General features: G+C 38.9%; 1 protein-coding gene across 1 annotated transcript in view; it reads right to left on the bottom strand.

The window, feature by feature from the left end:
- LNP1 (leukemia NUP98 fusion partner 1) overlaps positions 1-5,578 on the bottom strand; it is a 78,851-nt gene extending 73,273 nt beyond the window's left edge. The window contains exon 1 of the mRNA XM_040484314.1: positions 4,748-5,578. The gene's annotated coding sequence lies outside the window, so the exon portion shown is untranslated. The remainder of the gene's footprint in view (positions 1-4,747) is intronic.
- Positions 5,579-12,000: the final 6,422 nt, after the last annotated feature.

The raw sequence follows: 12,000 nt of genomic DNA, 5'->3' as shown, positions 1-12,000 counted from the left end.
CAAAATTTGCAAGTCAATGTACTATATCACATTAATGAAAGATAAAAAGATATTACCGTCTCAATGGATGCAGAAAAAGCACACGACAAAGTACAACATGCATTCTCTCAAAGTAGGTTTAGAGGAAACACATCTCAACATATTAAAAAGTACATATGAAAAAACCTATAGTATACTAACATACTCAATGGTGAAAGCTTTACTTCTAAGATCAGAAACACACACACGTCCACTCAACACTTACCTGGAAGCCGAGCCACAGCAATCAGACAAGCAAAAAAACAAAAGATATCCAAACTGGAAAGACGTAAAACTTTTGTGGATAGCACAATGCTATATACAGAAAATCCTAAAGACTCCACCAAAAAACTACTAGTACTAATAAATGAATTCAGTAAAGTTGCAGGATACAAAATCGACATTATGTAACAGATTATGTAACATATATCTGTTACATTTCTACAGACTAATAATGTAGCAGAAAGAAAAATTAAAGTCTCATTTACAATTGCATCAAAAAGAATAAACTTTAGGATGAACCTTAACCAAGGAGGTGAAAGACATGTACTCTGAAAACTATAAAACCATGATGAACCAAACTCAAAATGGAATAAAAAGATACCATGGTCATCGAATGGAGGAACCAATCTTGTTAAAACTGCATACTACCCAGAGCAACCTATAGATTTAATGCAATACCTGTCAAAATACCAACATTTTCCACAGAACTAGAAAAATTCTAAAATTTGTGTGGAACCCAAAAAGACTCCCAATAGCCAACGCAATCTTGAGAAGAACAAATTAGAGATGTATCACTATCCCAGATTACAAATTACACAACTGTAGTAATCAAAACAGTATGGTAGTAGCATGTTAAAGGACCCATAGATCCATGGAACAGAATAGACATCCCCAGAAATAAAACCATGCTTATATGCTCAATTAACCTATGACAAAGGAGGCTAGAACATAACAGGGAAATGACAGCCCCTTCAATAAATGGTGCTGGGAAAACTAGACCACTTTCTAATGCCATACACAATAATAAACTCAAAATGGATTAAAGGTGAAACCTGAAACTATAAAACCTGCAAAAGAAAACAGTAATTTCTTAGACATCAGCTGTCACATTTTTCTAGATCTGTCTCCTCAGCCAAGGGAAGCCAAAGCAAAATTAAATTACTAGGACTACATCAAAATAAAACGCTTTTGCACAATGAAGGCAAACCATCAACAAAACAAAAAGGCAACCTACTGAATGGGAGGAGAAATTCACAAAAGATATATCCAATAAAGGGTTAATGTAAAAAACATATAAAGAACTACAACTCAACCCCCCCCAAAACAAATAATTCACTTAAAAAATGGGCAAAGCACCTGAATAGACATTTTTTCAAAAAAGACATACAGATGGCCAACATACACATGAAAAGATACTCAACATCACTTATCAGGGAAATGCAAATCAAAACCACAATGAATGGCTCAAATCAAATCAGAATGGCTCAAATAAAAAAGACGAAATAACAAGTGCTGACAAGGATATGGAGAAAAAGAACTGTCCTGCCCATTGGTGGGAAGGCAAATTGGTGTAGCCACTGTGGAAAACAATATGGAGGTTCCTCAAAAAATTAGAATTACCAGATGACCTAGTAATTTCACTATGGGCTATTTGCCAAAGAATAGGAAATACACTAATTTGAAAAGATATATGCACCCCTATGTTTACTACAGCATTATTTAGCTAAGTTATGGAAGCAGACTAAGTGTTCATTGATAGATGAATGGATAAAGAAAATGTGGTGTAGAGGCGCGTGGGTGGCTCGGTTGGGCATCCAACTCTTGATCTTGACTCAGGTCATGATCTCATGGTTTGTGGGATTGAGCCTTGTGTCTGGCTCTGCACTGACAGAATGGATCCTGCTTGGGATTCTCTCTCTGCTTCCTTCCCAGCTCACACACGTGCTTGCTCAAAATAAACAAACTTTAAAAAGAAAAAAAAAAAAGGTGGGGGCACCTGGGTGACTCAATTGGTTAAGCATCTGACTTCAGCTCAGGTCATGATCCCACAGTTCGTGAGTTCCAGCCCCACATAGGGCTCTGTGTTGACAGTTAAGAGCCTGGAACCTGCTTTGGATTCTGTGGCTGGCTCTCTCTCTGCCTCTCCCCTGCTTGCATGCGCACGCTCGCTCTCTCAAAAATAAACATTAAAAAAAATTTTTTAAGAAAAAATGTGATATACATATATATGTATATCATATATATTACATATATATTTTTTACATATATATTACATATATATGATATACATATATATTTTATATATATGTATATATGATATATATTTTATATATATGTATATGTATATATGATATACATATATATTTTATATATATCTTTATATATGTATATATATACATATATTACATATATATATTTTACATATGTATTACATATATATGATATACATATATATATTTTATATATATATATTTATATATGTATGTATATATATGTATAGATAGGTAGATATAACACACACATATAGTGGTATATTAGCCATAAAATAGAATGAAATCATGCCATTTGTAACAACACGGATGGATGATCTAGAGGGTATAATGCTAAGTGAGATACATTAGAAAAATACCATATGATTGCACTCATGTAGAATTTAAGAAACAACAAAGAAAAAAGAGACAAACCACATTTCTATACACCAAATGGTCACCAGAGGGAAGGGAGGGATAATTGAAATAGGTGAAGGGGATTAAGAGTACACATACCATAATGAGGACTAACATATAGAGTTGTTAAATCATTATACTCGTGCCTGAAACTAACATAACACTATGTTAATAAAGAAAAAGTGGAGATGCCTCTGCCAATATATAGAAGAAACATGAAAGGAATGACACTATTTCCAAGTATTTTTTAAGTGTTGAAATTAGACAATATGAAAAATAACTACACTCTGGTGTACTTTAAGGTGACAGAGCACAAATTCTATTGGGGATTGACAGCTAGTATTCTTTCTAGATGGTCTTCATGCTAGAAGGTATTTAAGGTCCTGCTGATCACTGGGACAGAAATGGCAGTGGTGCCTGTCACCAACCAAAGGAGGGGAGGAAGCTAAAGGTGGGAACACACTAAGGACCAACATGACTACTGCCTTTCAGAGTGCAGAGCACTTAATCTTGCCAGTTCTTTTGTTGGCACTGGAAGAAAACAGAACTCTGTGCAAGCATTGTCCTAGAAGCCATGGGAGGGCTCAACAGATACAAAAGGCTTCCAGAGCAAGTGTAGGGGGGAAAGACCATGACTAAAACTAACATCTGGGCATCATGAAAAGTTTAAAGTACGAGGGACTGGACAAAGTACGTAAGATTCTCTGCAGAGATGTCCCATTGTCTAAATTATCAATGAACTGCTGTATTAAACAACTTGTACCCAATTTTATCTCCGAGTGTCTGCCTTATGTCAAGAATTGTGAAGGATCTAAGATTTTACCTAGGACTTGAGATCCTAGGTCAGAGACATGGACTTAATTAAGAACAGAAAGCTTCATGTTCGCTTTGCTTCCCTTGTACACCAGATACTATGGAGATGATCTGAAATAATCTAAGTGGATGCTGCATGGGCAGTGGGACTGTGTCACAGATGAGAGACTCTGAACATAGGAAACTCAAATCTTAATGGGCTGATTGCAAGCAAAGCTGCCTGTCTTTGGCAGCAGAGGAAAACATTTTTATTATACTGGTTTGTAAATAAACCTGTCCTAAGCTCCAGAAAGAGACAGTCTCTATATTCCAAAACTTTCAAACTTCTTTGAAAGGACAGTCTGGAAGAAATGCCTCTGTTCACAAGACAGGCAGAAACTTAAGAGACTCACTGAGAAATGATTACCCATCTCTACATGTTTTTACCTTCTATTCACCTCAAGCTTAATCTTTCACCAGTTCAGAGGATTATGCTGTCTATCTGGGACGATAGCATGGTGCAGGGAAAAGTATTAATGGCCTCAGCGTGAAGTGACTTAATTTCTAACTAACATTGCTTTCCACCAGTTGCATTATCTTAAGTAAAAGAAGGTCCCACCCAGCTCTAAGTTACATGAAGTTATACCATGTCCCAGATCTTACCCAATTAGAATCCTTTAGGGTAAAGAAATGATTCCAGCAAACGTAGAAAACTTATTTAGCCAGAAAACTTGTACATGTATTAGTGCAATCTGTAGGAAAAAAAGTCACTCCAATTCAACTTGTTTTTACTGAGCACCCATCATGGTGAGGACTAGCCACGTAAAGGGCATAAAGGCCTTGAGGAACTCCAAAACTAATATGACAAAATTGGTGCCATAAAGTTCTATACAATGTGGTATGGAAACACAACAGTAATGAATTCTGCTAAGACTTGAGGGATAAATAGTATTTGGGTAAAGAGCTTTCTAAAAGATGGGGAAACCACCAGAATTTAAAAATAAAACCTAAGTGAAGAGACATTATGAGTATGAGTTGAAATAAGCCTCTGAGTCCAGCAAGATGAAGCTTTTGTGTTTCAAAACTGGTGAGAAGATGCCAATAGTGTAGCTACATGTTTGAGAATTATCAGCATATATTTAAGACAACATGTAGATGAGCTTACTTCAGGAGAAAATTAAAATGAAAATGGGCTAAAAATAAAACTTTGGGAAACATCAACATCTAAGGGAAAAAGGTGGCAATGAAAAAGTGGTCAGACCACTTACCACAGTGAGACCAAGGTCACATTGATGGTGTTAGGTTTCAGAGAGGCCAAATGAACAAGTCTACAAATAGATCATCAGTAATCTTCGTCAGGTAAGTGTCATTGGAATGGTGAGGGCAGACTCTGGCTGCCAGGCTCTGAAAAGTAACTGAAAGATCAGAATGGACTAGTAAGCCGAAATGACTCCTTTAAGAAATGTGTTTAAAAAAAAAGAAAAAAAGGGCAGTTCTAAACTAAATGAACCTCAGGAGGTCTACGCCAAAACACATAATAATTAAAATGGCAAAGTTTAAAGATAAAAAGAATTTTACAAGTTGTAAAAGAGAAGCAAAAGTTATATATAAGGGGAACTCCATAAGGCTATCAGATGATTTTTCAGCAGAAACTTAATAGACCAGAAGGAGGTGGCATGATATATTCAAAGAACTACAATCAGGAATACTCCACTAGTCAAGGTTATCATTTAGAATTGAAGGAGAGATAAAGAGTTTCCCAAACAAAAGTAAAAGGAGTTCTGGTCTTACACGAAATGTTAAAGGTACTTAATTGGGGGAGATGGGGGAGGTGGGGTAAGGCCATAAGTAGAAGTAAAAAAATTATGAATTAAAAAGATGTAAAATATGACAACATACACCTAAAACACGCAGGAGTAAAAAAGAAGAATGTGTTCAAACTTAAATGACCACCAACTTGATATAGTTTGTCAGATACTTAGAATCCTATATATGAACTTCATAGTAACCACAAACCCAAAACCTCTAACAGATACACAAAAATAAAGATAAAGAAAGCCAAGCCTAACACTATAGAAAGTCATAAATCACAAGGAAAGAGCAAGAGAAGAAACAAAAAAATACAAAAACATCCAGGAAACAACTAACAAAATGGCAATAGTACATATCAATAATTACTTTAAATGTAAATGGTCTAAATATCCAATCAAAAGACAGAGTGGCAGAAGGGATGGGGACAAAAGCCATCTATATGGTGTCTACAAGAGACTCACTTCAGTCCTAAAGACACATACAGACTGAAAATGAAAGACTAGAAAAAGATATACCATGCAAATAGAAGTGGGGGGAACGGGGGAAAGCCAGGTAGCAATAGTTAGACAAAATAGACTTTAAAACAAAGACTATAACAAGACAAAAAGAAGACCACTATATAATAAAGGGATCACTCCAACAATCCAAATCTCAGTAAGTTTAAGAAGGTTAAAGGCATATCATGCTTTATTTCCAACAATGATATGAAACCAGAAATCAATCACAAGAACAAAACCAGTAAAAATATAGAAACTAAACCATATGCAACTACACAACCCATGAGTTACAAAGAAATCAAAGAGAAAATAAAAAAAAACTACACATAGAAAAATGAAAATGAAAACACAGCAATCCAAAATCTTTGAGAAAAATCTCAAATTAACAATGTAAACTTACACCTAAAAGAACTAGAAAAAGAAGAAAATAAAATCTCAAGGTTAGGAGAAGGAAGGAAATAATATAGGTCAGGGCAGAAATACATGAAATAGAGACTGAAAAAGAAAAGATCAATGAAACCAAGAGTCAGTTCTCTGAATAAATAAATATTGATAAATCTTCAGTCAGATTTTAAAAAAAGGACAAAAATAAAATCAGAAGTGAAAGGGGAAAAGTGACAACACCCACAGAAATGCAAAGGATTACAATAAAAAAATTTAGCAGCAAACTGGACAACCCTGAAGAAATGGATAAATTCCTAGAAACATATGTTCTTTAAAAAATGAATTACAGAGAGGAGGAGGGAAGATGGCGGCGTAGGAGGACGCTGGGCTCACCGCGCGTCCTGCTGATCACTTAGATTCCACCTACACCTGCCTAAATAACCCAGAAAACCACCAGAGGATTAGCAGAACGGAGTCGCCGGAGCCAAGCGCAGACGAGAGGCCCACGGAAGAGGGTAGGAAGGGCGGCGAGGCGGTGCGCGCTCCACGGACTGGCGGGAGGGAGCCGGGGCAGAGGGGCGGCTTGCTGGCCAAGCAGAGCCCCCGAGTCTGGCTTGCAAAAAGCGGAGGGGCCTGACGGACTGTGTTCCCACAGCAAGCGCGACTTAGCGTCTGGGAGGTCATAAGTTAACAGCTCTGCTCGGAAAGCGGGAAGGCTGGAGGACAAAGGGAAGGAGAGCTGCTGAGCCCCCGGACGACAGAGCTCAGTTTGGTGGGGAACAAAGGCGCTCGCCAGCGCCATCTTCCCCGCCCATCCCCCAGCCAAAATCCCAAAGAGAACCAGTTCCTGCCAGGGAACTTGCTCCCTCCGCGCAAACACCCAACTCTGCGCTTCTGCGGAGCCAAAACCTCCGGCAGCGGATCTGACTCCCTCCTGCTGCCACAGGGCCCCTCCTGAAGTGGATCACCTAAGGAGAAGCAAGCTAAGCCTGCCCCTCCTGCCCCTGTGCACCTTGCCTACCCACCCCAGCTAAGACGCCAGATCCCCAGCATCACAAGCCTGGAAGTGTGCAAGTAGCCCAGACAGGCCACCCCACCCCACAGTGAATCCCGCCCCTAGGAGAGGGGAAGAGAAGGCACGCACCAGTCTGACTGTGGCCCCAGCGGTGGGCTGGGGGCAGACATCAGGTCTGACTGCGGCTCCGCCCACCAACTCCAGTTATACACCACAGCACAGGGGAAGTGCCCTGCAGGTCCTCACCACGCCAGGGACTATCCAAAATGACCAAGCAGAAGAATTCCCCTCAGAAGAATCTCCAGGAAATAACAACAGCTAATGAGCTGATCAAAAAGGATTTAAATAATATAACAGAAAGTGAATTTAGAATAATAGTCATAAAATTAATCGCTGGGCTTGAAAACAGTATAGCTGACAGCAGAGAATCCCTTGCTACAGAGATCAAGGGACTAAGGAACAGTCACGAGGAGCTGAAAAACGCTTTAAATGAAATGCATAACAAAATGGAAACCACCACAGCTCGGATTGAAGAGGCAGAGGAGAGAATAGGTGAACTAGAAGATAAAGTTATGGAAAAAGAGGAAGCTGAGAAAAAGAGAGATAAAAAAATCCAGGAGTATGAGGGGAAAATTAGAGAACTAAGTGATACACTAAAAAGAAATACTATACGCATAATTGGTATCCCAGAGGAGGAAGAGAGAGGGAAAGGTGCTGAAGGGGTACTTGAAGAAATAATAGCTGAGAACTTCCCTGAACTGGGGAAGGAAAAAGGCATTGAAATCCAAGAGGCACAGAGAACTCCCTTCAGACGTAACTTGAATCGATCTTCTGCACGACATATCATAGTGAAACTGGCAAAATACAAGGATAAAGAGAAAATTCTGAAAGCAGCAAGGGGTAAACGTGCCCTCACATATAAACGGAGACCTATAAGACTCGTGACTGATCTCTCTTTTGAAACTTGGCAGGCCAGAAAGAGTTGGCACGAGATTTTCAGTGTGCTAGACAGAAAAAATATGCAGCCGAGAATCCTTTATCCAGCAAGCCTGTCATTTAGAATAGAAGGAGAGATAAAGGTCTTCCCAAACAAACAAAAACTGAAGGAATTTGTCACCACTAAACCAGCCCTACAAGAGATCCTAAGGGGGACCCTATGAGACAAAGTACCAGAGATGTCACTACAAGCATAAAACATACAGACATCACAATGATTCTAAACCCATATCTTTCTATAATAACACTGAATGTAAATGGATTAAATGCGCCAACCAAAAGACATAGGGTATCAGAATGGATAAAAAAACAAGACCCATCTATTTGCTGTCTACAAGAGATCATTTTAGACCTGAGGACACCTTTAGATTGAGAGTGAGGGGATGGAGAACTATTTATCATGCTACTGGAAGCCAAAAGAAAGCTGGAGTAGCCATACTTATATCAGACAAACTAGACTTTAAATTAAGGCTGTAACAAGAGATGAAGAAGGACATTATATAATAGTGACAGGGTCTATCCATCAGGAAGAGCTAACAATTATAAATGTCTATGCGCCGAATACCGGAGCGCCCAAATATATAAAACAATTACTCATAAACACAAGCAACCTTATTGATAAGAATGTGGTAATTGCAGGGGACTTTAACACCCCACTTACAGAAATGGATAGATCATCTAGACACACGGTCAATAAAGAAACAAGGGCCCTGAATGAGACATTGGATCAGATGGACTTGACAGATCTATTTAGAACTCTGCATCCCAAAGCAACAGAATATACTTTCTTCTCGAGTGCACATGGAACATTCTCCAAGATAGATCATATACTGGGTCACAAAACAGCCCTTCATAAGTTTACAAGAATTGAAATCATACCATGCATACTTTCAGACCACAATGCTATGAAGCTGGAAATCAACCACAGGAAAAAGTCTGGAAAACCTCCCAAAGCATGGAGGTTAAAGAACACCCTACTAACGAATGAGTGGGTCAACCAGGCAATTCGAGAAGAAATTAAAAAATATATGGAAACAAACAAAAATGAAAATACAACAATCCAAACGCTTTGGGACGCAGCGAAGGCAGTCCTGAGAGGAAAATACATTGCAATCCAGGCCTATCTCAAGAAACAAGAAAAATCCCAAATACAAAATCTAACAGCACACCTAAAGGAAATAGAAGCAGAACAGCAAAGGCAGCCTAAACCCAGCAGAAGAAGAGAAATAATAAAGATCAGAGCAGAAATAAACAATATAGAATCTAAAAAAACTGTAGAACAGATCAACGAAACCAAGAGTTGGTTTTTTGAAAAAATAAACAAAATTGACAAACCTCTAGCCAGGCTTCTCAAAAAGAAACGGGAGATGACCCAAATAGATAAAATCATGAATGAAAATGGAATGATTACAACCAATCCCTCAGAGATACAAACAATTATCAGGGAATACTATGAAAAATTATATGCCAACAAATTGGACAACCTGGAAGAAATGGACAAATTCCTGAACACCCACACTCTTCCAAAACTCAATCAGGAGGAAATAGAAAGCTTGAACAGACCCATCACCAGCGAAGAAATTGAATCGGTTATCAAAAATCTCCCAACAAATAAGAGTCCAGGACCAGATGGCTTCCCAGGGGAGTTCTACCAGACGTTTAAAGCAGAGATAATACCTATCCTTCTCAAGCTATTCCAAGAAATAGAAAGGGAAGGAAAACTTCCAGACTCATTCTATGAAGCCAGTCTTACTTTGATTCCTAAAACAGACAGAGACCCAGTAAAAAAAGAGAACTACAGGCCAATATCCCTGATGAATATGGATGCCAAAATTCTCAATAAGATACTAGCAAATCGAATTCAGCGGCATATAAAAAGAATTGTTCACCATGATCAAGTGGGATTCATTCCTGGGATGCAGGGCTGGTTCAACATTCGCAAATCAATCAACGTGATACATCACATTAACAAAAAAAAAGAGAAAAACCATATGATCCTGTCAATCGATGCAGAAAAGGCCTTTGACAAAATCCAGCACCCTTTCTTAATAAAAACCCTTGAGAAAGTCGGGATAGAAGGAACATACTTAAAGATCATAAAAGCCATTTATGAAAAGCCCACAGCTAACATCATCCTCAACGGGGAAAAACTGAGAGCTTTTTCCCTGAGATCAGGAACACGACAGGGATGCCCACTCTCACCGCTGTTGTTTAACATAGTGCTGGACGTTCTAGCATCAGCAATCAGACAACAAAAGGAAATCAAAGGCATCAAAATTGGCAAAGATGAAGTCAAGCTTTCGCTTTTTGCAGATGACATGATATTATACATGGAAAATCCGACAGACTCCACCAAAAGTCTGCTAGAACTGATCCATGAATTCAGCAAAGTTGCAGGATACAAAATCAATGTACAGAAATCAGTTGCATTCTTATACACTAACAATGAAGTAACAGAAAGACAAATAAGGAAACTGATCCCATTCACAATTGCACCAAGAAGCATTAAATACCTAGGAATAAATCTAACCAAAGATGTAAAGGATCTGTATGCTGAAAACTATAGAAAGCTTATGAAGGTAATTGAAGAAGATTTAAAGAAATGGAAAGACATTCCCTGCTCATGGATTGGAAGAATAAATATTGTCAAAATGTCAATACTACCCAAAGCTATCTACACATTCAATGCAATCCCAATCAAAATTGCACCAGCATTCTTCTTGAAACTAGAACAAGCAATCCTAAAATTCATATGGAACCACAAAAGGCCCCGAATAGCCAAAGTCATTTTGAAGAAGAAGACCAAAGCAGGAGGCATCACAATCCCAGACTTTAGCCTCTACTACAAAGCTGTCATCATCAAGACAGCATGGTATTGGCACAAAAACAGACACATAGACCAATGGAATAGAATAGAAACCCCAGAACTAGACCCACAAACGTATGGCCAACTCATCTTTGACAAAGCAGGAAAGAACATCCAATGGAAAAAAGACAGTCTCTTTAACAAATGGTGCTGGGAGAACTGGACAGCAACATGCAGAAGGTTGAAACTAGACCACTTTCTCACACCATTCACAAAAATAAACTCAAAATGGATCAAGGACCTGAATGTGAGACAGGAAACCATCAAAACCCTAGAGGAGAAAGCAGGAAAAGACCTCTCTGACCTCAGCCGTAGCAATCTCTTACTCGACACATCCCCAAAGGCAAGGGAATTAAAAGCAAAAGTGAATGACTGGGACCTTATGAAGATCAAAAGCTTCTGCACAGCAAAGGAAACAACCAACAAAACTAAAAGGCAACCAACGGAATGGGAAAAGATATTTGCAAATGACATATCGGACAAAGGGCTAGTATCCAAAATCTATAAAGAGCTCACCAAACTCCACACCCGAAAAGCAAATAACCCAGTGAAGAAATGGGCAGAAAACATGAATAGACACTTCTCTAAAGAAGACATCCGGATGGCCAACAGGCACATGAAAAGATGTTCAGCGTCGCTCCTTATCAGGGAAATACAAATCAAAACCACACTCAGGTATCACCTCACGCCAGTCAGAGTGGCCAAAATGAACAAATCAGGAGACTCTAGATGCTGGAGAGGATGTGGAGAAAAGGGAACCCTCTTGCACTGTTGGTGGGAATGCAAACTGGTGCAGCCACTCTGGAAAGCAGTGTGGAGGTTCCTCAGAAAATTAAAAATAGACCTACCCTATGACCCAGCAATAGCACTGCTAGGAATTTATCCAAGGGACACAGGAGTACTGATGCATAGGGGCACTTGTACCCCAATGTTCATAGCAGCACTCTCAAC

Source organism: Herpailurus yagouaroundi, unplaced genomic scaffold (genome assembly GCF_014898765.1).
Source record: "Herpailurus yagouaroundi ecotype Mexico unplaced genomic scaffold, PumYag 162, whole genome shotgun sequence".
NCBI lineage: Eukaryota > Metazoa > Chordata > Mammalia > Carnivora > Felidae > Herpailurus > Herpailurus yagouaroundi.
Note: the sequence above shows the minus strand (reverse complement) of the source record. Positions and strands in the feature narration are given on the sequence as shown.